Below are 26,679 nucleotides of genomic sequence, written 5' to 3'. Positions count from 1 at the left end.
CTAATTTATAAGAAACCAAGCCATTCTCCAATTGATAAATGGTCAAAGGATATGAACAGACAATTTTCAGATGATGAAATTGAAACTATTACCACTCATATGAAAGAGTGTTCCAAATCACTATTAATCAGAGAAATGCAAATTAAGACAACTCTGAGATACCACTAAACACCTGTCAGATTGGCTAAGATGACAGGAAAAAATAATGAGGAATGTTGGAGGGGATGCGGGAAAACTGGGACACTGATGCATTGTTGTTGGAGTTGTGAACGAATCCAACCATTCTAGAGATCGGGAATTATGCCCAAAAAATTATCAAACTGTGCATACCCTTTGACCCAGCAGTGATACTACTGGGCTTATACCCCAAGGAGATACTAAAGAAGGGAAAGGGACCTGTATGTGCCAAAATGTTTGTGGCAGCCCTGTTTTTAGTGGCTAGAAACTGGAAAATGAATGGATGTCCTTCAATTGGAGAATGGTTGGGTAAATTGTGGTATATGAATGTTATGGAATATTATTGTTCTGTAAGAAATGACCAGCAGGATGAATACCGAGAGACTTGGAGAGACTTACATGAACTGATGCTGAGTGAAATGAACAGAACCAGGAGATCATATATACTTCAACAACGATACTGTATGAAGATGTATTCTGATGGAAGTGGATTTCTTTGACAAAGAGATCTAATTCAGTTTCAATTGATCAATGATGGACACAAGTAGCTACACCCAAAGAAAGAACACTGGGAAATGAATGTAAACTGTTTGCATTTTTGTTTTTCTTCCTGAGTTATTTCTACCTTCTGAATCCTATTCTCCCTGTGCAACAAGAGAATTGTTTGGTTCTGCACACATATATTGTATCTAGGATATACTGTGACATATTCAACATATATAGGACTGCTTTCCATCTAGGGGAGGGGGTGGAAGGAGAGAGGGGAAAAATCGGAACAGAAGTGAGTGCAAGGGATAATGTTTTAAAAAATTATCCTGGCATGGGTTCTGTCAATAAAAAGTTATTATAATAAAAAATATTGAATTAAAAAAATACTGAGAAAGGAAAAAGAAAAAAAAGAAAACAAACTGTTTTGTAATCACATCCTGTTTTCCATCTATCACAGTCTCAGATAAAATATGCTTTAATCTACAATCAGAATCCATCACTTCTTTATCTGGAGATGGATAATAAGTTTCAGAAGAAATTAGGAAATTGTAACTGGTAAGTCAATAATATCTTGACAATATTTAAGTTATAATATAAGTAGTATATTATATATAATATGAAGTAATAAGAAGTATATATAAGAAGAAGTATAAGAAGTAATAATATTATAATATATAATAATATAATATAATATCATTGCTCTGGGTCTGCTCAATTCAATTTTTAATCAATTTATATAAGTCTTCCTAGGTTTCTCTGAAACTATCTCCATGTTTTCTTATAATTTAATGATATTTCATCATTACCCTGGCTTCTCTCAATTTAGTTTTTATCAATTGATATGTCTTCTTATGTTTCTCTGAAAATATCTCATTTTTATTTATTACAGTAAGATAATATTCCATCACATCACCTTCATATACCATATTTTATTCAGTCATTCCCTAATTCATAGAAAATTCTTCAGTTTTTAATTCTTTGCCACCACAAAAAGAATTGCTACAAATATTTTTGTATATATATATATATATATATATATATATATATATATATATATATAAATCCCTCATTGTTTAGAGATGTCCTTCACACATATTAAATGCTTAAGAAATGTTAGTTTAATGAATGACAAAGAATATACTAGAATTCTATGCTAACTTATTTCAATACCTGGAAAACATGTAGTAAAATATTGTCTCTTTGTATGGTGATAAGAGATCGATGCTAAAACATATGTAGTTCTTAAATTAGAATGGTAGCTCAAATTTTTGTGAAAATAAAAGTCTCTGATGGTTCAGTCTTAGAGAACTAAGGTGGCAGATTTCCTATATTCTTCCTATGTTAGCAACAGGATGGGTACTTTTGTTGGCTGTAATATCCAGGCTAGCTCTCTGGAGGACCTCAGGATCAGGCAAAGTCCTTGGTTTTAGAGTGGAGAAGTGAAGGAAATAGAAGAGCCACCATGTAGCTGGTCCAAGATGGAGTCTGGACTCTGGAGTCTGGAGCCTGAAGTCCTCTCTGTCTGAGAACCGTGGGTGAGAGTGCTGTGGACCAGAGAGAGCTCTGTGTCCCTCCCTCAGCCTTTAAATCCTTCCATATAATTACCTCACTACATCACATTAAGCATGCACAGCCATAAGCACCATGCTGTGATTCAAGTATACCTTTTCAGAGTTCAGGCCCAGTACAGTTGACTTATCTGGAAGTTTAAAGAATGACATGAATGTAAACCTGGACATTACCAACTGCATAGAAGTTCTATCATACAGTTAACATACATTTTGTTGTTCATTTTCATTTGGGTCCAACTCTTTATGACTCCATTTGGGGTTTTCTTGGCAAAGATACTGGAGTTGTTTCCCATTTCCTTTTCCAGCTAATTTTATAGCAGAGGAAACTTAAGCAAATAGAGTTAAATAACTTGTCCAGGGGCACACAGATGCTAAACATCTGATTTCAGATGTCTCTCATATGAACTCAGGTTTTCCTGATTCCAGACTTGACACTCTGTCTATTGTATCAGCTAGCTGCCTCCTAAGTATCCAGGTACTAAGAATTGGTAGTTCCTATTTTGTAATGCCATTTGGAAATGTAAAAACAAAACAAAACAAACAAACAAACAAAAACTAAAGAGTTATTCTGAAGCTACCAATCATTATAATGAAAATGTGGAATGTGTTTAAGAAATGCTTAATAGTCCTTCCTCTTATAGTTTCAATAAATTAAATAAATTGGCTTCACCTAATTTCTATAGTGAAAAAAATATATTAAAATTATAGCATTCTTCTTTCACATTATAGTGGGGTGAACATGACCCAATTCACATTTCTATATTAAAGTCTAATAATTACCACTTCATAACATTATTGTTATTATTATTGCTATAAGACATATTTTTAAAGGTTGTTTTGAACCAAGCTCTGTACAAAACTGGAAATATCATGGAACTTGTGCTTTGGCAGTTTATATGCTAAGTCATGCCAGGAAATTTTTCTAATTAATGTTTTTTTTTAATTCCTTGTCAAATTATTTAATCCTGTGTTCTTTGTATAGTTGTTTCAAACTAATTTTTTAAAATTATTCTGAGATTTCCCTTAAGTTTAGCAGTTATATCTCTTCCAATTTTTCAATTTTCTTACTATTATACTAAAAGTCACCCTAAAGGTAGTAGGGGAAGGGCTTAGACAAAATCCTCCCTGCTCCATACCTGTCAACATATGCACAGATATTCACAGGCTAGAGAATTTTTTCTTAGGGAGGTGATTAATAGCTTGTCCTATTTCTTTTTCTGAAATGGGACTGTTCAAGCAAGTCACTTCCTCCTCTCTTAATTTAGGAAGTCTATATTTTTGGAGGTAATCATCCATTTCACTTAGGTTATCAAATTTGTTGGCATAAATTTGGGCAAAATAACTCCTTATTATTTCTCCAATTTCCTCTTCATTGGTGGAACGTTCTCCCTTTTCATTTTTAAGACTACTAATTTCATTTTCCTCGGAGGGAAGGATCCTGAAGAGGGTGAGCATCATGGTACAACTGGGGCACATAAGTTTAAAAACTGGGAAAGAGGGTTGGAGGGGGCAAGTAAAAGAAAGGCATAATTTGGGCATAATAAGGAGGCAGGAAATACAGAATTAGTAATTTTAACTGTAAATGTAAATGGGATGAAGTCTCTCATTAAGCAGAGGCAGATAGCAGACGGGATCAAAAGTCAGAACCCTACAATAGGTTGTTTACAGGAAACACATTTAAAGCAGGGAGATACAGACAGAGTAAAAGTGAAAGGCTGGAGCAGAATCTATTAGGCTTCAGGTGAAGTAAAAAAAGCAGGGATAGCCATCCTTATCTCAGATCAAGCAAAAGCAAAAATTGATCTAATTTAAAGAGATAAGGAAGGAAATTATATCTTGCTAAAGGGTAGCATAGACAACGAAGAAATATCAATGCTAAATATATATGCACCAAGTGGTATAGAATCTAACTTCCTAATGGAGAAGTTAAGAGGGTTGCAAGAAGAAATAAACAGCAAATCTGTAATAATGGGAGAGCTCAACCTTTCACTCTCAGAATTAGATAAATCAAACCACAAAACAAATAAGAAAGAAATTAAAGAGGTAAATAGAATATTAGAAAAAATAGGTATAATAGATCTTTGGAGAAAACTGAATGGAAACAGAAAGGAATATACTTTCTTCTCAGGAGTTCCAGGAACCTCTACAAAAATTGACCATATCTTAGGACATAAAAACCTCAACTTTAAATGCAGGAAGGCAGAAATAGTAAATGCTTTCTTTTCTGATCATGATGCAATAAAAACCACATTCAACAAAAAGTTAGGGGTAAATAGACAAAAAAGTAATTGGAAACTAAATAATCTCATCTTAAAGAATGATTGGGTGAAAGAGCAAATTATAGACACAATTAATAATTTCACTCAAGATAATGACAACGATGAGACATCATACCACAATTTGTGGGATGCAGCCAAAGCATTAATAAGGGGAAATTTTATATCCTTAGAGGCTTACTTGGAATAAAATAAAGAAAGAGAAGATCAACAAATTGGGCTTGCAACTTAAAAATCTAGAAAAAAGACAAAATAAAAAAACCCCAATCAAATACTAAACTCTAAATTCTAAAATTAAAAGGAGAAGTTGATAATATTGAAAGTAAAAAAAAAAAACTATTGAACTAATAAATAAAACTAGGAGTTGGTTTTATGAAAAAAAAAATAAAATTGATAAAACTGGTAAATCTGAATAGAAAAAGGAGAGAGGAAAAACAAATTAGTAGTCTTAAAAATGAAAATGGAGAACTTTCCACCAAAGAAGAAGAAATTAAAGAAATATTGAGTTACTTTCTCCAACTTTATGCCAATAAATTTGATAACCTAAGTGAAATGGATGACTACCTCCAAAAATATAGGCTTCCCAGATTAACAGAGGAGGAAGTAAATTGCTTGAATAGTCCCATTTCAGAAAAAGAAATAGAACAAGCTATTAATCAACTCCCTAAGAAAAAATCCCCAAGACCAGATGGATTTACATGTGAATTCTACCAAACATTTAAAGAACAATTAGACCAAATGCTATATAAACTATTTGATAAAATAGGGAATGAAGGAGTCCTACCAAATTCCTTTTATGACACAGATATGGTACTGATACCTAAACCAGGTAGGTTGAAAATAGAGAAAGAAAATTATAGACCAATCTCCCTAATGAATATTGATGCTAAAATCTTATAAAAGATATTAGCAAAAAGACTATAGAAAATCATTCCTAGGATAATACACCATGATCAAGTAGGATTTATACCAGGAATGCAGGGCTGGTTCAATATTAGGAAAACTATCAATATAATTGGCCATGTTAATAACCAAATTAACAAAAAGCATATGATCATCTCAATAGATGCAGAAAAAGCATTTGATATGATCCAACATCCATTCCTATTAAAAACACTTGAGAGTATAGAAATAAAAGAACTTTTCCTTAAAATAATCAGTAGCATCTATTTATTTTGTTAAATTAATTAATTTATTTTTATTTATTATAATAACTTTTTATTGACAGAACCTATGCCAGGGTAATTTTTTACAACTTTATCCCTTTCACTCACTTCTGTTCTGATTTTTCCCCTCTCTCCCTCCACCCCTTCCCCTAGATGGCAAGCAGTCCTATATAAATTCATATGGAATATTTTTTTATTATTTCCCTTGAGATTCTCAAACTTTCATTATTCCATATGAATTTTGTTGTTATTTTTTCTAGATCATTAAAATATTTTCTTGGAAATCTGATTGGTATAGCACTAAATAAATAGATTAGTTTAGGGAGTATGGTCATCTTTATTATATTCTCTCAGCCTATCCAAGAGCACTTAATATTTTTCCAATTATTTAAGTCTGACTTTATTTATGTGGAAAGTTTTTTGTAATTTTGCTCATATAATTCCTGACTTTCCTTTGGTAGATAGATTCCCAAATATTTTATGCTGTTAACAGTTATTTTGAATGGAATTTCTCTTTGTATCTCTTACTGTTGGATTTTGTTGGTGATGTATAAAAATGCTGAGGATTTATGGGGATTTATTTTATAACCTGCAACTTTGCTAAAGTTATGAATTATTTGTAATAGCTTTTTAGTAGAATCTCTGGGGTTCTCTAATTATACCATCATATCATCAGCAAAGAGTGATAGTTTGGTTTCCTCATTGCCTACTCTGATTCCTTTAATGTCTTTCTTGACTTGCCGAGGTTAGTGTTTCTAATACAATATTGAATAATAATGGTGATAGTGGGGTGATAGATAGTCGATTAAGTAACATCTATTGAAAACCATCAGTAAGAATCATATGTAATGGGGACAAACTGCAAATTTTATCAATTTTATTGTTTTTTTCATAAAACCAACTCCTAGTTTTATTTATTAATTCAATAGTTTTTTTTTTTTTTTACTTTCAATATTATCAACTTCTTCTTTTAATTTTAGAATATAGAGTTTAGTATTTGATTGGGGTTTTTTAATTTTGTCTTTTTTCTAGATTTTTAAGTTGCAAGCCCAATTCGTTGATCTTCTCATTCTTTATTTTATTCCAAGTAAGCCTCTAAGGATATAAGGATAGTGGGATATTTAAATATATGCTCCTGACTATTTTACGAAAAAGTCCATTTATTCCTGTACTCTCAAATGTTTTTATTAGGAATGAATGTTGGATTTTATCAAATGCTTTTTCTGCATCTGTTGAGATGATCATATGGTTTTTGTTAGTTTGATTATTGATATAGTCGATTAAGTAACATCTATTGAAAACCATCAGTAAGAATCATATGTAATGGGGACAAACTGCAACCATTCCCAATAAGATTAGGAGTGTAGCAAGGTTCCCACTGTCACCATGACTATTCAATATTGGTTTAGAGTTGCTAGCTTTGGCAATAAGAGTCGAGCAAAAGATTAAAGAAATTAGAGTAGGTAATGAGGAAACCAAATTATCACTCTTTACTGATGATATGATGGTATACTTAGAGAACTTCAGAGATTCTACTAAAATGTTAATAGAAATAATCCACCTTTATCAATGTTGCAGCATATAATATAAACCCATATAAGTTATCAGCATTCTTATATATCACTAACAAAAGCCAACAGTTAGAGTTACAAAGAAAAATTCCATTTAAAGTAACTAGTGATGATATAAAATACTTAGGAATCTATCTGCCAAGGGAAAATCAGAAACGTTATGAGCAAAACTACAAAACACTTTCCACACAAATTAAGTCTGATCTAACCAACTGGAAAAATATTAAATGCTATTGGATAGGGCAAACAAATATAATAAAGATGACAATACTACCTAAACTAATCTATGTATTTAGCACTATATCAATCAGACTCCCAAAAAACTATTTTAATGACCTAGAAAAAATAACAACAAAGTTCATATGGAAAAACAAAAGGTCAAGAATTTTAAGGGAACTAATGAAAAAAAAATCAATTAAAGGTGGCCTAGCTGTACCAGATCTAAAATTATATTATGAAGCATCAGTTACCAAACCATTTGGTATTGGCTAAAGAAATAGACTAGTTGATCAGTGGAATGGGTTAGGTTCAAAGGACAAAACAATCAATAATATTAATACTCTAGTGTTTGACAAACCCAAAGACCCCAGCTTTTGGGATAAGAACTCACTGTTTGACAAAAATTTCTGGGAAAATTGGCAACTAGTATGGCAGAATCTAGGCAGTGACCCACACTTAACACCATACACCAAGATAAGGTCAAAATGGGTTCATGACCTAGGCATAAAGAATGAGATTATAAATAAATTATAGAAAGACAGGATACTTTACCTCTCAGACCTGTGGAAGAGGAAGGAATTTATGACCAACGAATAACTAGAGATCATTACTGATCAGAAAAAAGAAAATTTTGATTATTTCAAATTGAAAAGTTTTGTACAAACAAAACTAATGCAGACAAGATTAGAAGGGAAGCAATAAACTGGGAAAACATTTTTACAGTCAAAGGTTCTGATAAAGACCTCATTTCCAAAATATAGAGCGAATTGACTCTAATTTATAAGAAATCAAACCATTCTCCAATTGATAAATGGTCAAAGGATATGAACAGACAATTCTCAGATGAAGAAATTGAAACTATTTCTAGCCATATGAAAAGATGCTCCAAGTCATTATTAATCAAAGAAATGTAAATTAAAACAACTCTGAGATACCATTACACACCTGTCAGATTGGCTAAGATGACAGGAAAAAATAATGATGAATGTTGGAGGGGATGTGAGGAAACTGGGACATTGATGCATTGTTGGTAGAGTTGTGAATGAATCCAAACATTCTGGAGAGCAAACTGGAATTATGCCCCAAAATTTATCAAATGTGCATACCCTTTGATCCTGCAGTGCTACTACTGGGCTTATATCCCAAAGAAATACTAAAGAAGTAAATGGACCTGTATGTGCCAAAATGTTGTGGCAGCCCTGTTTGTAGTGGGTAGAAACTGGAAAATGAATGGATGCCCATCAATTGGAGAATAGTTGGGTAAATTGTGGTATATGAATGTTATAGAATATTATTATTTTGTAAGAAATGACCAGCAGGATGAATACAGAGAAGCTTGGAGAGACTTACATGAACTGATGCTGAGTGAAATGAACAGAACCAGGAGATCATTATATACTTCAACAATGATACTCTATGAGGATGTATTCTGATGGAAATGGATTTCTTTGATAAAGAGAGGATCTAACTCAGGTCCAATTGATCAATGATGAAAAGCTGCACCCAGAGAAGGAACACTGGGAAATGAGTGTGAACTGTGTATATTTTTGTTGTTTTTCCCAGGTTATTTCTACCTTCTGAATCTAATTCTCCCTGTGCCACAAGATAACTGTTCGGTTCTGCACATATATATTATATCTAGGATATACTATAATATATTTAACATGTATAAGACTGCTTACCATCTAGGGGAGGGAGTGCAGGGAGAGAAGGGAAAAGTAGGAAAAGAATTGAGTGCAAGGGATATTGTAAAAATTACCCAGGCATATATTCTGTCAATAAAAATTTAAAAAAATAAAAATTAAAAATTGAAAAAAAGAATTTTGATTTTATGCCATTTGGTGTAATACATTTTATACTAAGACATCTTCATTGTCTATTGTACCTTTTAACAAGATCTAGCTTTTTAAAATATGATTTTCTTTTTCCTTTGTCTAGAACCATCATTGCTACCTCTGCTTATTTTGTGTTTTACATCAACCAATGTTTAATAGATTCTGCTTCAGCCCCTGACTTTACCTTTCTGGTTATTCCTTCAATATCAAGGGTATTTCTTGTAAGCAATATTTTGTAAGATTCTGTTTTTTTTTTTATTCTGCTATGCAATTTCCTATTATTGGTGAATTCATCCCATTCACATTTGCATTAATGATCATTATCTGTTCGTTTCCCTCACAGCTATTTGTTTTTCTGTTTATTATTCTGTCTATATTCTCTATCTCCCCTTCTCTCTCTCTCTCTCTTTCTCTCTCTGTCTCTCTCTCTTTCACTTTCTCTCTCTCTGTCTTTCTTTTTATCTCACCCTTTCTCTTCACATTCCTTCTCAAAAGTCTGTTTTTCTTCTGTTCACTGCATTCTATTATCTGTCCTCTTTTATTATTCCCCTCCACCTTTATCTAAAACCTTTCCCTGTTGAATAAGATAGATTTCTATGCCTAATTGACCGAGTTTTTATATGTCTCATTCTTTAGATTTTAGATGAAAGTGAGATAGAATTATTGCCCTCCCCAATTTTCCTAACTACTGGAAAAAGTCTTCTTTGTCTGACTTTTTAATGAGAGGCATTCCCCCCCCCCCCCACCAGTTTTCTCCTCTCTTCTTTTTCTCCCTGGCTATCCTTCTTTTTCATTCATTTACATTTTTGACATCATGTGAAGATAATCATCTCAGTCCCACATCTTCTAGAATCATTCTAATTGCTTGATTATCTTGATAAAGTTCTTTGAAATTATTTGTATCATCTTACCATGTTGGAATATAAACTTTTTTAATATTATTATATCCCCTTTGATTGCTTTGTCATGTTTACTTTTTGATCCTTCTCTTGAGTCTTATATTTGAAAGCCTAATTTTATATTCAGCTCTGATCTTTTCATCAGAAATACTTAAAAGTCTTTTTTTCATTAAATATTCATTTTTCCCCCGAAGGAATATACTCCATTTTGTTGAGGAGGTTATTTCTGGTTGTAATTCCAAATACTTTGCATTCTAGAATAATATATTCCAATCCTTCTGCTCCATTAACATGGTCACTGCAAAATCTTGTGTGATCCTGATTCTGGCTCTAAGACATCTGACAATTACTCCACAGTATGAATTGTTTCTTTTTGGCTACTTGCAGTAGTTTTTCCTTGATGTGAAAGCTTTGGAATTTGACTGTGACATCACTGAGAGTTTTCATTTTTAGTTATCTTTTAACTTGTGATAAGTGAATTGTTTCCATTTTCTGACTCCAGGGTATCAGGACAGTTTTCTTTGATAAGAAATATGATGTCCAGCATTTTGGGTGACTTTTAGCTAATATAATAAATCTTAAATTATCTCCCCTGTTTCTATTTTCCATGCCAGTTGTTTTTCTAATGAAATATGTCATATTTCATTCTATTTTTATTCTTTGGATTTTGTTTTATCATTTCTTGGTGTCTCATGAAGTTATTAGCTTCCATTTGCCAAATTCTAATTTTTAAGGAATTATTTAGTGATTTTTCATACTCCATTTTTATTTGGCCAATTCTATTTTAATAAATTATTTTCTTTAATATTTTGGTTCCCCTTTTTACCAAGTAGCAATTTATCTTTTCACAATTTGTCTTATTTAATTTTTTTTCATCTAACACTGTTATTTGATTTTGAAAATCGTGTTTTGCCTCTTCCAATGGTTTGTGTGGGAATTTTTTTTCTTTTGAATCTTTGCTTTTAATTGCTTTGATATAATTGTCTTCTTCTGAGTCTTTGTCTTGATTGTCTCTTTCACCATATTATATTTTTATGATAGGATTCTTTGTTGCTGATGTTTGCTCATTTTTTTCAGCTGATTTCTTGACAGTAAATATTATATTAGAGTTGGTAGATATTCCAGGAATAGGGATGAGGTATGCTTTCTCCATTAGTGGCTTGAATCTTTCAATTAATATATTCATTTGCTGCTTTAGATACTTTTGCTTTCTCCAAGGCTCAGTTCATGTATCATTTTCCATAGGAAGTCTTTCTTGAACCCTATCCTCCCTTTCTAGTTGGTTAGTATGCTCTGCCTCCTTCATAAAATATCAAGTAATTGTGTTTTTTTGTTTTTACTTTCTACATTTTCATGTAGAACAGTAATGATTGCAATCTAAAAGGATAAAGGGCTACTTCTGAATAAGAGCTAGAAAGCAGACCAGAAGAGCAGTAATCATATTGCTTCTTACCTCACACCATCTTGGAAACACTAAAAAACCTCCAATATTAGAGAATTAAATTTTAAAACATCATTGCAAAAAAAAAAAAGGAAAGAAAAAGAAAACTAACAATAAAACAAACAAACAAAAATTAACAACCATAAACAAAAAATCTTGAAGTTTTGGACAATTCTACTACCTACAGTGTGGAGTCGAGATGGTGGAAAGCAAACATGACTTTCTGTGACTTCCTCTGACTTTCTCTCAAATTAACAGTAGATTAAGCCTCTAAACTTGTTTTGGAGTAACTGAACCCACAAATATCTGGAGTATAACACATTCCCAGAAAAAGATATCTTCGAAGAACTTCAGAACAGGTCTGTTTCAAACAAGCAGGGGGACAAGTCCACTGAGCCCAGACTTCAACTTAGGGAGCCCTGGGGCAAAGAGCTGGAGTAGAAAGTCAGAGTGGTGCAGCTTCCATGTGACAGGGAATCTTCTGTGAGGCTCTTAGGCTACTCTGTCCTAGTTGCAAACAGGTGGTTAGTAGAATTGCTATAAACCCCAAAAAAATAAATATAAAAGGCAAATTATAAGCTCCTGAGCCTCAGAAGAACTTGGCACCTGGCCACATTACACAGCACTAAAAGTCAGTCAGAAACTTGGTCCCCAGGACAAACTAAAGCCTCTTGCTCCTTTGCTTTAAGAGCAGATCTCAACCTTTAAAAATGAGCAAAAAAGCAATCCATTCTTAGTCATATGAAAAAGTGTTCTAAATCATTATTGATCAGAGAAATGCAAATTAAGATAACTCTGAGGTATTACTACATACATCTGATATTGGCTATGATGACAGGAAAAGCTAATGACAAATTTTGGAGAGGATGTGGGAAGAGTGGAATGCATAGGGCTGAAACTCTGAAAAAGGTATTTTTGAATCAGACAAGAGAGCACTTAAGTCTAATTACCAATTCGATGTAAGATAATGGATTTATTAGCATATATTTAGATGATGGCTCTCCTCAAGATTGGTACTTGCTAAATGGGTGATAGTTAAGTAATCCTAGGAAGGATTGGTGGGTCGGGGGAGAGAAGTCAGAGGCATTTGGTGGCAGGATGAGGAGGGGAGAGGCTGGAGACTCTGGACTCCAGAATCCAGGATACATCTTTGGCAAAAGCCATGTGGCAGCTTGCCTGCCTCCTTCACTTCTCCCCCTAAAGAACAAGGACTTTGATTTATCTTGACTGGCTGATCCTGAGGCTCTCCAGGAAGTTAGTATGAACATTATATTTGGTGCTCAACATGTATGTTGCTGCTGCTCTTACTCCAGTAAGAAAAGCATTTCTGTAATGAGGTGAAGCTCGAGTTGATGCCCTGAGGTCCCAAACACATGAGGCTAAATAGTAATTGGACCATACTCTATTAATATATATGCTTGGAGAAAGAATGGCCCCTGCCCACTCTTTGTGCAAGTCCTGATGTGTTGTATAGGAAATAACGATTTTGATGGGTGGAGGTAGAGAGGAGGAAGAGAGATGGAGAGAGAAGGCTGGCTGGCTTCTGGTTTGGCTGGCTTCTTGACTCAGCTGCACATATTGAGATCTACTGAGAATAAAGATTGAAGATTTTCCCTTAACCTGAATTCCTGACTCTGCCTGATTTTAAAATACGCGGTCATCACACATTTCCAAAAATAATGTTATTACATTACTTGGATGATATATTGAGATGTGCACCTGAGGAACAAATGTTAGAAGCATGTTTACTAAAGACCATAGAAACACTAAGGAACTACAAATTGCATATAACTCCAGAAAAAAGGAAATCAGACATGCTCCTTTTCAATATTTTGGATATGAAATATACCCTAAGGTGCTTACAGTACAAAAATTTTCCTTAAGAACAGAGAAGCTAAACATCTTAAATGACTTTCAGAAATTGATAGGAGATATCCAATGGATGCATCCAGTGTTAGGCTTGACTACCTATCAGTTGCAACCATTATATTACATTTTAAGGGGAGACAGTGCTTTAAAATCACCACACCAGCTTACAAAAGAAATTCAAGAGATTTTGAGAGAAATCGAACTGGCTTTATCCAGTGTGGTTGAAAGAGTCACTCAAAAACCCTTGGAAATATCAGTTTTTGCTACAAAAGAGGGACTCACAGCAGTCCTTCATCAAGGATACAGTGTGATAGAGTGGGTGAACCTCCTGGCACAACCAGAACAAAGCCTTACTCCTTACCCAGTGCTTGTGGCTAGAATTTTATTAAAGGCCATTAATTGAGCAATACAATTATATGAGATAAGACCTGATAAGATATACACCTTTTATACTAATGCACAAATTAACATATGCTGTAAAACCATTCCAAAGTAGCAAATTTTATTAGCCACAGCTCCAAATTAGCCATGGGTCTCCATTAAAGATAACCAGACTGTTACATAATTGACCATGGATTTTGAAGAAAAGGTTTCTAAGATTCCTCTTAAAGGAACAACTATCTTTACAGATGTATCCAAACATAATATTTGTGCTGTATACTCTCATGACTTAACTATAAAGAGAGTAGTCAGAACTCCTTTTCAATTCACTCAGCAGAATGACTTGTATGCAATCATTCTAGCTCTTACTTATTATCCAGGAAATATAAATATAATTTCTGATTCAGCCTGTTCAGCAGATGTGGTACAAAGAATTGCCACGGTCAAAATAAAATTTGTAGCCTCTAATATTTATCAGCTCTTTAAGGAACTTCAAGAGCAAGTGAGAAAACATCCAGGTAAGATTTATATCTTGCATGTCCACTGTCATAGTAGACTTCCAGGTACTATTTTTGATAGTAATCCAAAGGTAGATAGCCTTCTATGTTGGCCAATACTCCTTTATTTCAAGAAGCCCAAGAATCTCATTTTAAATACCATTAGGCTGCTATTTGGGATAACAAAAGAGGAAGGTAGCACAGTAAAAAAGCCTGCACAGCTTGTCTTTCTTTCCATGCTCCTACACTGCCTCCAGGGAAGAACCCTTATGGTTTGAGACCCAATGAAATTTGGCAAATGGATGTGACCCATTATAAATCTTTTGGTCAACTGTCTTTCATTCATGTTGTGGTAGACACATTTTCAGGATTCACTTTTTCAATACCAGCAGCAAAAGAGACAGCCCAAGTGGTCACTGAATTCCTTATCCAAGCATTTGCAATTATGAGTGTGCCACAAGCAATAAAAACAGATAATGGACCTGCATATATTTCTAAACATTTTGCACCCTTTTTTATTTAATGTAATCTAAATTATCCATTTTTGTAATGTTCACTATCTCCTCCTTGGACATAACTTCTTCCCTTTTCCACAGATCTGACAGGTAAAATATTATTACATGGTTTCCTCATTTGCCTATGATATGTCTAAATCTTTACCCATTTCAAGCTTATCTTATAGGTATAGGATGTGAGAAGTTAGTCAGTGACTAGTTTCTGCTAATCTGTTTTCAAATATTCCCAATATTTTTTGTCAGATGGCAAATTCTAATCCCAGAACAAGGAGTCTTTGGGTTTATCAAATAGCATATTAATATAATTATTCACTTTCATGTGTGGTATACCTTACTTATTCCACTTATCCACCACTCTATTTCTTACTTTGTATTAATTAGTGTTGCTGATTACTACTTTATAGTATAGTTATAGGTCTTCTAATAGAGACTAGATATTCTTCTGCATTTTTTCATTAATTTACTTGATATTTCTTATGTTTTATTCTTTCAGCTGAATTTTATTATTATATTCTTCTAGATTCATTAATTTTTTTGGTATTTCGATTGGTATGAAACTGAAGAAGTAAATTAATTTAGCTAGAATTGTAATTTTTATTATATTAATTTGGCCTAATCTTAAGTAACTGATATTTTTCCAATTATTAGGTCTGACTTTACTTGAGTGAATAATGTTTTCTAATTTTGTTTATATAGTTCCTGCATTTGTCTTGACAGGTAGCCTTCCAAATACTTTATATTGTGAAAATTTATTTTTAATGGAATTTCTGTTTTTATCTCTTGGTCTTGGGCTTTGGTGATAAAATTAAAAAGCCAGTTATTTATGTTGATTTATTTTATACAATGCAATTTTGCTCATTGCTTCTGGATGTTTTTTTAATCATCTCTCCAGAATTTTCAGATCATTCCATTAAATGAGCTGAAAAAAATGATAGTTTTATTTCCTCATTGCCTAGTCTAATTCATTCATTTTTTCTTCTCTTATTATTAAAGCTAATGTATGTAGTACATATTGAATAATTGTGATAATAATGGATATTTTACTTCACTCCAATCTTATTGGAAGACTACTAGCTTATGCCTAGCTAATGGTTTTAGATAGATACTATTTATTATTTTAAAGAAAACTCCATTTATTTTTATGTTCTCTAGTCGTTTTAATATGAATGGATCTTATAATTTTTAAAAGATTTTTCTGCATTTATTGAGATAATCATAATTTCTATTGATTTTCTTATTAATATGGTAAATTATACTGGTAATTTTTTTAATATTGAACCAGCCCTGAATTACTGGTATAAATCCCACTTGATTATATTATTATTTTGTGAATAAACTGTTGTCATCTCTTTCCTAATATTTTATACAATTGTTACATTAATATTCATTAGGGAACTTGTTTTATAATTTTCTTTTTGAGTTTTGGCTCTTCCTGGTATCAGCATCAAATTTGTGTTGTAAAATGAATTTAATAGGACTCCACTTACTTTTTTTCAAATACTTTTAGTACTGGATTTAATTGTTCTTTATGTGTTTGTTAGAATTCAGTTTTGATTCCAGTCAGCACTGGAGATTTTTTCTTAAAATTCATTGATGGTTTGTTCAATCGTTTTGTAAAACAGGGTTGTTCACATGTGCAAAAATGTTTGTGTCAGCCCTTTTTATAGTGGCAAGAAACTGAAAACAGTTGAGTGGATGCCCATGAGTTGGAGAATGACTGAATAAGTTATGGTATATCAATGTTATGGAATATTATTATTATATAAGAAATGATCAGGAGCATGAATTTAGAGAGGCGTGGAGAAACTTACATGAATTATGCAAAGTGAAATGAGTAGGATCAGGAGATCATTGTACACAGCAACATCAATATTATACAAGGATCAGTTCTGATGAATGAATTCTTTCCACCAATGAGCTGATTGACTCCAGTTCCAATGATGTTGAGATGAAGAGAGCCAGCTACACCCAGAGAGAAGACTGTGGAGCTGAACATGGATCACAACATGTCATTCTCACTCTTTTTGATGTTGTTCACTTGCATTTTGTTTTATTACTCATTTTCTTTTTTTTTTTTTGACCTGATTTGTGTGTGTGTGCAACAAGAGAATTGTATAAATGTTTATACATATTGAATTTAACATATATTTTAACATGCGTAACATATATTGGATTGCTTGCCATCTAGGGGTGGGGTGAGGGAAAGGAAAGTAAAATCTGAAACACAAGGATATGCAAGGGTCAGTGTTGAAAAATTATCTATGCTATCTTTTGAAAATAAAAGGCTTTTAAAAAATAAAATGGGGTCATTTAAGTATTTCATTTTCTCTTCTGTTTTCTGGACAATTTTTTTGCAAATATTCTTCAATTTCATTTAGATTATCTGTAATTTATGGCCAAAGAATAAGTAAAAAGCAATGGATGATTTTGATTATATTAAATTTAAAAAATTGTACAAAGAAAACCAATACATGAAGATTAGAAGGGAAGCAGAATACTGAGAAAAAAAAAATTACTCCCAAGGATCCCGAAAAAGCCCTCATTTCTAAAATATGTAGAGAATTGACTCAAATTTATATAATACAAGACTTTCTCTAATTGATAAAGAGTCAAAAGATATGAACACACAATTTTCAGATATAGTTAAGACAATTTGTAGTCATTTGAAAAATGCTCTAAATTACTATTGATTAGAGAAATGTAAATGAAGTCAACTCTGACATACCACTACTCACCTCTCAGATTGGCTAAAGTGAAAGGAAAAGATAATGATAAATATTGGAAGGGATATGGGAAAACTGGGACACTATTGCATTGCTGCCGGTGTTGTGGACTAATGCAACTATGCTGGAGGGCAATTTGAAGCTATGTCCAAATGACTATCAAACTGTGCTTCCCTTTTGATACAACTCTACTGGGTCTGTATCCCAATCAGATCATAAAAAAGGGGAAAAGGACACACATATGCAAAAATGTTTATAGCAACTTTTTTTTTTTTTTTTTTTTTTTTTTTTTTTTTTTTTTTTTTTTTTTGTAGTGGCAAGGTACTAGAAACTGAATGGATGCCCATAAGTTAGGGAATGACTGAATACGTTGTGATTTATAAATGTAATGGAATATTATTGTTTTATAAGAAATGATCCTCAGGATAATTTCAGAAAAGCATGACGAGACTTACATGAACTAATACTAAGCAAAATAAGTGAAATCAAAAGAACATTGTGTACAGTAACAAGAAGATTATGTAATGATCAATTTTGATGGACTTGGCTCTTTTCAACAAGAACAATTTCAACAATGATTTGGGTCAATTACAATAGACTTGTAAGAAAGAGAGCCATCTGCATCCAATGAGAGTATTATGGAAGCCGAATGTGAATCATAGCATATGGATTTTCACCATTTTTGTTGCTATTGTTTGCTTGATTTTTTTTGTTTTGTTTTCTCTCTAATATTTTTTTCTTTTTCATCTGATTTTTCTTGTGCAGCATGCCACATTTAGAAGAATTGCTCATGTGTATTTTGAAAATAAAAAAATATTATTAAAAAAGAAATGATGAACAGGCACATTGAAGAAAAACCTTGAAAGAATTGTATGAACTGATGAAGAGTTAAATGAGCAGAACCAGAAAAACATTATTCACGATATCGGCAACATTGTACGATAATCACCTATGACTGATGCAGCTCTTCTCAGCAACATAATGATTTAAGACAAGTGCAAAGGTCTCATGAAGGGAAATACTATCTATAACCAGATAAGCAAATGATAGATTCAAGATGCAGTTCAAAGATTGTTTTTTTCCCCCATTTACTTAAAGTTATTTTTTTTCTCTTCTTGATCTGTTCCATTTACAACTGTGACTCATATGGACATGTTTTACATGATAATGCATGTGTAAACTCTATCAAACTACCTAGAATATTTGGAAGAGGGGAGGTGAAGAAGGAAGAAAATTTTGGAACTAAAAATCTTATAAAAATGAATGATAAAATTTTTCTGGACCTGTAACTGCAGATAAATAAGTTATAAATTTAAATTAAAAGTTCATTGGTGTCTTTTCTCATTAAATAATGGATTATAATGTACTAGATATATTAGCAATTTAATAAACCAATAAAGACTGACTAGGAGAAATTTCAATTCAGAAGGAATCAATAAGGATTGGAGGCATATCTCAAAATATTTTAATAGATACTCTAGGTATTGATTTCATTCTCTGCATACAAGACAAATTTCACAAGTGTTTTAATGATTTCCTGACTATTCCTGAATAGCACTTAGAAGTCTGATATTGCACATTCAAAAAATCATTTTAACCTATAGAGATTAAAAATAAAAGTTCCCATAGCCCAAGAGCAATAAAATAAAATTAAGCTTCCTGTGACTTCAAATCCATATTACTTTAGCAGAAAAATGTTTTTATTGTATATAAATTATAATGCCTATTAAGTTCTTGAATTTTGTATTAGTATTGTCTATGTTCATTTACTTCCCTTATTTCTCTCTTGGGTTTTTCTTTTTATATTTGGCTAACTGAATTTTTAAATGTGTTGTTTAGCTCTATGATTTTTTTTTCCATTTCACAAATTCTGTTTTTAAAAGAGTTGTTTTGTTTTTCCATTTCACAAATTTTGTTTTTCAGGGAATTGTTTTCTTTTTTCCATTTTGTCAAAGCTATTTTGTAGAGTTATATGCTTTTTCCATTTCACTAAATCTATTTTGTAAGGAGTTTTCTTCAGATAATTTCTGTTTCCTTTTCTAAACCCTCTTGCAAAGTTTTCATTCCCTTTCCCCTAGCACTTCTCTCTTTTAAGATTCTTTTTGAGTTCTTCCAAGAGAATCTTGTGAGATGAGGAACAATTTTTATACCCTTTGGGATTTCTTTTGGAGACTATCTGCTTTTATTGTCCTCAGGATTTGAAATCTGTCCTCTTTATCCATAAAACTATCTATGGTCAGAGTTCTTTTTGCTTTTTTGCTCATTTTTTTTAGTTGAAGTCTGCTTTTAGGGCAAAGGGGAGATTGTCCAAGCTTCCTCTCCAGGTGTCAGTGGCTGCACTGGGTTGGTGCTGACTAACTTCTGGTGGTGGGTGGGCATGACCAGGTCCCAGGAAATTCTGGCATTTGGAGGGCCACTCTTCATCTTTTGTATTTGCTTTGGATGTCTTTATAATTAGTCTGCTGATCTACTGGCTTGCAACCATGACAAAGCAGCCAACACTGCTGTAGATTCCTCCTGGTAGATTCTCCTGGCACACAGGGCTCACCCCACTCTGGGTCCCTACACTTGCCTGGGTCCACATGCATTCAGCCTACCTCCTTCTGTGCGTGATTGAAACAGACCTTTTTAAAAGATCTTCGAAATTAACTTCTGTTGGAAATTTGTTACACTTCCAATATCCATGGGTTCTGTCACTCCAAAACCAGTTCAGAGGCTGGATTTGCTGTTAGTTTGACAGTCATGGGGAGAGCTCAGAAAAAAGACATGTCTCCTCTCCACCATCTAGGGTCTTCCCCTTCTTTCTGGTTTTTCACAATTCATTCAGCACCTTTATTTACCTTATTAAGGAAGAAAATGGTAAATGGAGAGGACACAGCAAGCTTAGGCTTTCTTCTCCTACTTTCACTTCTCTGTCCCAAATTCCCTGGGGATGAATAACAAACATCATTAGAGTTTCCCATTTAAAAATAAAAAAAAACCTGGTATTTCTCTCAAAATTATCTCTTTTTAAAAATTTTCACACTGAAGCCACAAAGGACTCAATTTATGGGTACTTGCAGCAGAAGCTATTGAACATTTTGCTCTCCCAAGTGATAAGACTTTCAGAATTAAACAAATCTGTAGAAAAGGGTCAAGAATCTACCATTACTTAATTCAAGAAGAATAGAAAGACAAAGAGTTTATTCATTATGTCTAGCCAGAGAAAGAAAGAACAGGCATTTGTAATCCCAAAAGATTCAATTACCTAATCCTAAAAAGTCTAAGAAACAATAGGAAACAAAATTACACTGCCTGACACATACAGCTAAATTACATCCAAATCTATATCAAGATTGACAATCTCAATATCTATTTAAGGGAGCAACCTATTCAATCCCATGATTATGTGCTTCTCATGTATTTTGATACACTGAAATGACTTTACAATTCATTTGTATTCTAGGAAAAAAAAACCCATCAATAAACCAACTTAATTTCCATTGAGATGAGTAAGGCTACAGTATGCAGAGCCAAAAAACGATGGTAATATCAGTGGGGAGAGATTGGAATCATACAAGGTAACTTCTTCACTGGAAGGCTCCATTGATGAACTGCTAAATCCCTTTATAATAGCATAGCATCAATTTGTGTTTTGTTTGATGATTAGATCTGTATGAAGATGGCTATCTGGCACTGAAGTTCATTTGGGAACAAAAGAGACAATTTCTAATTTGATCTCTGTTCAGTTTAATTACATGAAGAGAGGAAGAGATGACTGAGCAGACTGAAATGTTAGATTTATTTTCTACCTCCTCTGTTTGGGGCTGGGGGATGACGTGACCGCAGGTTCCACATTGCAATGGCCGGCGGTTTCTCTGTGAGCCTGGGTCTTTGGGTGGCAGGAATGGAGGGGAAGGGAGACAGTAGGCGGGTGCCAAGGTCTCTCTTTCTCTCCCACCTCCTTAACCCAGCTCACGTCCACGTGGTCTCTCGGCGTCATAATTTGCAGTCTTCCACTCCGAACATAATAGTTATATACTGAGGTATATTGAAGTAAGCTTCTTTTGACTTAAAAAAGCCAATTATTAATTTGTAAGAGTGAGCATTTACATCTCAGAAATTGAAAACATTATAAATAAGATCTATTTTGTTGTTGTTTTTGTTGATTTCTAAACTTATAAAAGATAGGAGTATTGATAATGCAGAGAAAGTTTAACAGTATGCTATTAATGCAGGACTTTTTCAGAGCTGGTTGTTAAATTTACCAGACTGTCATTGCTATGTATCACATTAAATTTTGCAAAAGGCTTTCCATACATTATTTAATTATCTCCTAACAATGAGCCCTTGAAGTGGAAATTATTATTTTATATGTAGGAGATGCCCTTTTTGGATTTGGACAATTTTATTTGAGGAAAGGAAGAATATGAATACTTTTAAAGTACTTCCAAGAAAACAGTATCTTTTTTAAAAAGGTAATTTAGGAGAAAGTTTTCTATAATTTTCAAAATATTCAGTTCCTAAATTACCTCAGAAAAAATATTCTGTAGAGGAACAAAAAAATACTTTATGAAAATAAAGTTGAACAATCTTTTTCTTCATAACTAACAGGCAATTGTATATGATTATTATGAAAACTTTGAGTTTGATAGCTGAAAAATCCTGAAAATTAGAATGTTTTGGTAAGAACTGGGAAGTTGTATATAGTATAGTATATAGTATACTAGGCAGTATACTGCCTATTTTGGTACATATTTCTGATAGAAATACAAATTTAAATTTCTTCACCTAAAGTAGAAGTGAGTCATTCAACACAATTTGATTTAGTTTTGAATTGAAAAGCACCGACTGCAAAAGCAAAGTACAGGAAAAAGTAGAGAAGCATCTAGAAAAAGGAAATACTGCTTGAAAGGAATGGAACCCAAGCAAGTCTAGTGAGGAAAATATCTCTTAGAAAAGAAGCCAAACTGAAAGCTGAAATAAGAGCTTATACACTGTATTTTTCTCATGCTGAATTGACTGGAAGAAAACAGGTAATCTGTTCTGCTGATGAGAATTTAGGCAATTAAAGAAAAAACTGTTCCACTGGGAGCTGATAGGAAGAAAGCAAATTCTCTAAGGTTAAAAAGAAACCTGCCCTCATGACTTTTACAATCACCTATCTCTTTGGTATAGCACAGTATTCTTCAGAATCCAGCCAAGATAATGAATGTAAATAGCTCCTCAGACCTTCTTGGAATTGTTTTTGGGTAAAAGGCATGACTTTCTTTTATATTCCTTCTGCTGAGGTTCTCATAGGGATCTAACAATCACCCTTCCTTACTTATTTCAGTCTTCTTTCATACTGAACTTTCTAAGGTCTTCAAGTACACTATAGATACTATTTTAATCTTCAATTTAGTAGGTCATCATGTAATTTAGGCTTGTGGATAGAGCCCTGAATGCAGAGTGTGCACAGAACATCTCTCTCACATCTGATTTGGGGCAACTCAGTTTGCCTTTCTATCTGTACTTTTTCTCATTGAGGGAGTATAATTGAAGAAACTGGACTAGATGACCTCTCACCTCCCTTTCAACTCTTGTGGTTCAAGTAGATGTCATCTTTGAAAGAATTTAGAACTCAGGCCAACTCTAGGTCAAGTAAAATCATATAATAATATTAATTCAGTAAGCTGCCAGAGAAAAACAATACAAATTTCAGGCAACAACAGTTAGGATTACTTAGGATCTGGCAGCTTCTATAATAAAGGATCAGAGAGAGCTTGGAATACCATATTCTGGAATGTGAAGGACCTGGGTTACACCCAAGAATTAACTACCCAGTGAGACTCAGCATCATCTTTCAGGGGAGGTAATGGAGCTTCAATTAATTCAATGTGCCTTCAATGAATTGAGAATTTAAATTATTTCTATTGAAAAAACCACAACTAAAATAGAAAATTTAATCTATAAATACCGGTCTCAAGAGAACCATAAAAAATTAAACAGAGGACAAATGTATATTTAAAGGTTAAATTGTTTACATTCTTATACAGGAAAATAATATCTTAAACTCTTGAGAACTGTTTTTGCCCTGATACAATGGCATCAAAAAGACATTAAAGGATGGAAAAAGGCCTGTACTGAAATAGGGCAAAAGGGAGGAATAAGGACAATTAGGTCACATGAAGAGGTACAAAGGACCTGTTACAATGGAGGGAAAGAGGGGAGGATAAGAGCATTATCTGAAGCTTTCTCTCATTAGTTTTGGCTTTAAGAGAGAATGATTTAATCATTCATTTGGTTATAGAAATTTATCTAACCTTATAAAACAGAAGGAGAAAGAAGAAAAGAAAAGAAAGGGACAAGATGAAAGAGAGGACAGAAACAATAGGGAAAAAGGGGTAAAGTTTGATACAAGATAAGGAAGTTAGTGAAGTGGATTTAAAAAAAGAAACTAAGATAATAGGGGAGAGGTGTTAAGAGATAAAATAGTGGGTGCATTGGGTTAAAAAAAATTACCAAGATTAACTTTTACAAGATTAACATTCTGGAGCATGGGTGATAGGAGATAAGGTAGTCGATGGGGTGGGTTTAAAAAAAAACTCATGTCTAAGGACAGGTTGGAAAGAGAAGTCAATTTTGTTATATCAAAATTTTTCTTTAGTCATTAAAATATAACCAAAAATCTGTACTGATCTCTAAAAATACATCACTAAAAACTAAAGTATATTAACTATACATTAAAAAAAATAACTAAATGGTATTTTCATGCCATACTTTTTTTTTTTTAAAGTAGAATGAACAACACAGATATTAGTGAAGATCTAGCTTAATTAATCAAACCATGCCCCTAACTTCCAGTTTTATTTAGCAGTCAGAGCTAGAACAAAATAGCCACAAAATTTTGAGATTTGATAATTAATATCAAGCATCTATATGATAATAGGTTAGATGCTGAAGATATAGAAGGAAGTCAGAAAATGGCAGCTCCATTTATATAAGTTGCAAGATTAAGAAACAGAGTTTCCTATTCATTTTGTTGATTCCAGAGTCTATATCTTTCTATAAAAAATCAATGTTTTATTTTGAATAGCCAATTCCTAGAAATCAGGTCTTCTTTTAGGACTGAGTTTTTCAACTTACTTATATTACCCAGATTCACCTGAGTTTTTAGCAAAAACTCCAGATATTACAACAGATATTAAAAACAAACAAACAAAAAAAAAAAACCATCTACTATGCTAAAAGTTAATCATGGAAATAAAATTGTATAATTCAAGCAACATTAGTTTGGCAAATTTAAGCATTATTTCAATAGACAATACAAACTATTTCTCTACATAACTTTTAATTGACTAGATTTTCAGGAAAACACTATTCATAAAGCTTACAAATTCTGGGCTTTATTTAATACTTTTAATCTAGTCACTAAGATTTTGTAAAGATAATAATGTAGGCATATAATTTAAAAGTGTTCACGAATTATCCAAAGCCTGGGATATCCTTCCCTTTTTCATATATACATATATTTTTTTAAATTTTTGAACATTAATTTGTTAGTAGCTTTAGAATGATATTGATTTTGTTTTATATATATTCTATCTAGTTCAACAACTCTTACAATCTTTGTTTTTTCTTTTTTATGCCATTCTACTTCCTCATATAATATATATACTACTATATCTGCTATTTCACAACTATCTTGATAGTGGAAATGAGTCATACGCAATAGATTCACACATATACATATATATGCATATATGTATATGTTAATGAAACTTTTTAAAACAGATGTTTTTATTTTAAAAGAGAAGAAATGAAAAAAATTGAAATTATAATTTAAGATTCCTATAACCAACTATTTTCTCTACTAAAATGATGGAGTCTACCAACATATTTGGATTCTCACAAAATAGTACAATTGAGTATTTTGCTATAACTATACTCACTACCTCTTCAGAATGGCAGGTTCCATTAGAGTTTGTGTCCCATGAATATTGCCTTTTGGGAACCATGATAACCAAGCCACAAAAAGGCATCAGCATATGTCTTTTCAGAAAAATATTATATTTTTAAGTTGTAGCAAAGTAATAAAATGTTGAGCTTAAAAAAAAAGATTAATTGAGAATCATGTACTCAGGCAAGCTGTGCTCCTGTTAGGAATCCATTAGGAGTTAGCAGCCAATCAAAGCAAAACAAAGGTTTTTATGGAATCTGATTACATCACAATATATATTGATTTTGAGGGTATAGGAGGAGTTTGCTTATATGGGGAAAATCTGAAAGCCTTGATGGAACTGTGCATATGGTAACCAAGAATGCATATAGCAAACCCAATGGGGATTTATTAATACATGGTAATGATATTATAATTAGCCCAACTACATCACAAGTCCACCCAAGGGACAGCAAAGAAACCCAGTGTGTAGGCACCATGGTGGGCAAAAATTAATTGAAGTTGATTGTTTAATGTCCTTGTCTACATCCTACTGGTGCTACTTTTTCAATGGTTGATGTCTAAATTTGAAGTATGTTGGAATCACAAACTGTATAAATTTGTACATTTACTTGTCAGCTAGTGATTGAGGATTTCTGTGGGGTTTAGGCTTGGGAAGGAGTAGGAGTGAGCTAGGAGCAACAATCAGAATCCCATCACAACTGCCACAATCTGTTGTCCTCTGGTTCATTTTGGGGTGCCCTCAGTCTGTGACCTATACTGCAACCCCAATGTAATAAACTGAACTTCACAGAGTTGAAAATGTAGGGATCGGTCTGTCTACTTTTGTAATGTAGTACTTGTCTATGTGAGTCTCAGCCACTTCACTCCAGCTCTCTCTGTGTCTCTTTCTGTCTCTGTCTCTTTCTCTCTCTTTTCTCTCTTCTTCCCTTCTCCATCCCTTTCTCTTTCTGTCTTTTTTTTCTCTCTTATCCCATTTTATCCTTTTTCTCTCTTCTGCCCTATTTGTTCTCCTTTTTCCAATATGAATGAAGAAAATTTCTTCTAAAATTAAGATCATAGGATCAGAAATGATAAGGTTGCAGCTTAAGGGGATTGATTCTACAGGGATTCCTTCATTTTATAGATA

Source organism: Sarcophilus harrisii, chromosome 3 (genome assembly GCF_902635505.1).
Source record: "Sarcophilus harrisii chromosome 3, mSarHar1.11, whole genome shotgun sequence".
NCBI lineage: Eukaryota > Metazoa > Chordata > Mammalia > Dasyuromorphia > Dasyuridae > Sarcophilus > Sarcophilus harrisii.
This window is presented reverse-complemented; position numbering follows the sequence as displayed.